General features: G+C 58.1%; 1 protein-coding gene across 26 annotated transcripts in view; it reads right to left on the bottom strand.

Moving 5' to 3' along the window:
* The window catches only part of LOC113217712 (RNA binding protein fox-1 homolog 2), a 129952-nt gene that overhangs the window by 24604 nt on the left and 101652 nt on the right, over positions 1 to 3696 (bottom strand). The window lies entirely within an intron of this gene.

Here is a 3696-nt window from a genome sequence, read left to right as displayed (position 1 = left end):
GGGGGGGCAACACGCCCGATGGGGTTCACCCCCGTGCACCCCACAGAGGACTGGGGCGGCACAGGGGAGCAAGGGCGGAGAAGAGCGGGAGGCAGGCGAGGCGAGAGGGGATCAAACAATTTCCGATCTCAGCCAAACCTGTCACCTGCCTCATTTTCATTAAAACGTACATGACGCGTTTTTCTTCCCCTCTTTTCCCCTGTTTCCCGCAGGCAGAGACTTCATATACGCCATGCCACCATGGCTGGGCCATCTTCTGACATCTGAATCTTATATTCCTCTCAAAACCCCGATCTGGTTATGTGAGCTCGCTCCTGCAGGCACACGGGCATGACGGTTCATGCTGCATAAACGATAAATACCACGACGGATCTCCCGCTGAAAACTCTGTGCTGCCTCTTTTTAGGATGCAAAAAACTGTTGATTTTTTCAACTGCAGTTTTGAGTTACTTTGAATCACAATTTTTGTAGCATGCAAAGAGGCCACACGCACTTCGGCACTGAAAAGGGAATGCCAAAGTTGTTGTTTTTTGTTTTTTTTGCGTGCAGTGTAAGCACCAAGTTTTGAGTGCATGGTGGATCCGCTGGTTGGGTCAGCACGCTGCTGGCGGTGCACACAGCTTCCGAGAGCCTCCACTGCGACCGACAGTTATGGCCGCGTTGATTTATCCCGGGACTTATCCGCCGCTGACCCGCCGCACATTACGTATTGGGTTCAAACACCAACCAGCCCACTCTACATTTCTCTGCCCCCCTCCACCCTTTTTTATTTTTTTTGCTCCATTTCTTCTCTCAGCTGTGCGAGTAAAGGGGGGCAGATGCGGGGAAACGAATGGCGCGGCAGAGGTTCTTCTCTCTTTCCCGCGGCACCACCGCACCACACGAGGCGCTCCTGCCTGCTGCCGACGACTCTCGACCCAATCTTATTCGAACGAAACGGAACACCGCCGCCTCTGCCTCCACTCGCAGGCTAACGGCGCTGGAGCAGCAGCAGCAGCAGCGCCAGCACCATCCCCCGCCCACCAGATCTGCCGGAAATGATTCCACACAAAGTTTTTCGAGTGGCTGCGGCGGAGCGCGGGGCGGGGCCCGGGGCCGCCACCAGCGCGGGGGGGCACTTAACCTGAATAATAATGGCGAATAAGAATGGTGGATTTGGGGCTGGCGGCGCGGCGCGCTCGCTGTCACCGCGGCCGCACCCCCGGGCCTCACAATGACAGCGTCCATACGGAGTGAATGCGCGCGCTGCTCGCTGCTGCCGGCCCAGAGCGGCGCGGCTCCATCTGGGCACTCTGGCGCTCGAGAGCATGCTGTCACCGCCACCCCGGCCCAGCCCCCGCCCCGCCCCGCACAGCCATAATCGAATTATGCGAACGAGGGAAGAGGAATTGGGAAAAGTGGTAAAGTGCGCCGAGGGGGGAAGGGGAGAGTGAGAGAAAGAGAGGGAGAGGGAGAGGAGAGGGAGAGGAGGGGGAAGGGAAGGGAAGGTGAGTGTGATGCCGAGGGTGGGAGCGGACCACAACGGGGCCAGAGCGGGGGCGGCGGGGGCGCAGAGAGCACCACTCCACTCGGGGCGTGGGGCTGTCTGATGCGGCCCTAATCAAAGGCCACGGCTGCCTGCACCGCCCAGATAAGCTACAGCAGATCAGCCAGAGCAGCGCAGCAGCCGCCAGCAGCAGCCGTCCGTCGGAAAAGAAGCCGAGCGGGCGGGCGGCTTTGGGGACGGAGATGGGGACGGGCGAAAGGCGACCGAACCCCTGTGTCGTCTCACTTCCCTCTCCTCGTCCGTCCCGCGCGGCGCCCGCCTCGGCAGAGAGGCCGCCGTTTCCAGATGGGCGCGCCGGATTGGCCCGAGCCGGAGACGTCTCTCCAGCCCCAGCAGCCTCGGCTGCTCCAGGCCGCTCCAGCCCAAATGCGCATCCGTCCGGCCTTAGGGGGAGGGTTTAGTGGCGCTCGCTGGGCGCTCGCTGGCGCCGCACGCGCGCGCACGAAGCGGCGGCGGGGGGGCCTTTGTGGCGCCGCGCGCAGCCCACACTCTGCCAAAGTGCGTGACGGCTCGCCAAAAAGCTGGCGAAACATGAAGGCGCAGTGTGTGCACCGCGCGTGGCTTAAAAAACCAACCAAACAAAAACCAAACAAAAAAACGACTGCCAGCCACATACTTGTAGATAAATAATGAATGTGCTGTACGCGCAGGTGCGTGCGTGGCTGGCACAAAATATAGGGTGTAGTCATCTCGTACACCCAGCCCTTTGAATGTTTTTGCTAAAATAACCAAGCTGCTTTGGTAGAGTTTGTCATACCTGCTGAAAACTTTGGTGGACTTCAAGCAAAACAACAATATTGCTTATACATAGTACAATATTAGCAAACCATCAAACACCGTATTTTTGCGTGTTACGGCGCCGATCCACGGGCAAAGTAGCCAAGCCGCCCACTCACGTGCGTACGGCACAACACAACTACTACAAAGGTGCACCCCAGCACCCCTCCCTACACTCGTCGCGCAAAGTTGTTTAGTGATTCCACTTGACTCGCGCCGCGGGCCCCGCCACAGCCAGACGACACGACACTCACATTTATATTTATTCGGCACCGGAAACGCGCCGCGCCGCAAATTGCCACGCGCTGCCGGTGTGTGCGGCGGGGCCTCAGGCTCAGGCCGCGCAACCGGACCGACCAGGCCATCAGCGAGTCCGGGGCTCCGAAAATAGAAGAGACGCGCCGCGGCGGCTGGTTACATACGTACACCCATCGCAAAAAAGATGTAAAAAAGTATTTTTTTTCTTTCATTTTTTTTTCCTTTTTATTTTAGCAGCCGCGATGGAGTTTGCTTCAACCATTACGGTCTGGCTCGACCGAGCCCCCCGACCGGACTGGCTGCTGCTCACCGCGCTGCCACGCTACGGACGGAGCCCGGCGGCGGTGACTCAGAGGGGATTCATTAACGACACGAGGACGACATGGAGACTCGGCCGCAATCAGACGAGAACCAAACTGGAAATAGCGATGACAACGGCGGCGGGCGCGCCGGGCTATCCGGCTCCGGCAGGGTGAGGAGGGCAGGAACGGATAAAAGAGGCGGCACCGAACAACGCAGTGCCCCCCGAGGGAGGCGTCCCCGTCGGGAAGCCACCTCCCCACCAATGCCCCCCTCCCTCTACTACCCTACACGCGGGTTAACAGCCGGTGCTTTCTCGCTGAATGGCAGACGGTTCTCCGAGCGCTGCCCCTTTTCTCCCTTTTCGTTATGACGTGGATTTTGATTGAGTTTCGAAGTTGGAATTTTACAGCTCGATAAACATATACCGAGCCGTCCGTCGGAAATCTACTCACAGACACCGCTAACTCATCTCCTCCGGGATCGCCACTCTGGAGCATCATACTCACCTGGAAGAAAAAGAGAGAAAATAAACGTTAGTTAAATGCAAAAAATGACTCCAACAACAACGACAAAGAACAACCACAGTTCAAAGTATATCAATAATAAACAAGTCTAGACTTAGACATGCTACAATACTAATCAGGCATGCACGAGTGTCGAGTGAGCGCGGGACAGTCCGTCCGTCCGTCACTCAACACCGTGTGACGTTCGGACTATATTCGACCCCGTACCGTCCGTCCCCGTGTCGCAACGCGAGCCCCGCGCCGTCCAATGTGCATCGCCCCGACCATCACTGCCCCACTGCCCCCCCC

This window comes from Frankliniella occidentalis, unplaced genomic scaffold (assembly GCF_000697945.3).
Source record: "Frankliniella occidentalis isolate FOCC.00 unplaced genomic scaffold, Focc_3.1 Scaffold85, whole genome shotgun sequence".
In the NCBI taxonomy this organism is placed as follows: domain Eukaryota; kingdom Metazoa; phylum Arthropoda; class Insecta; order Thysanoptera; family Thripidae; genus Frankliniella; species Frankliniella occidentalis.
Note: the sequence above shows the minus strand (reverse complement) of the source record. Positions and strands in the feature narration are given on the sequence as shown.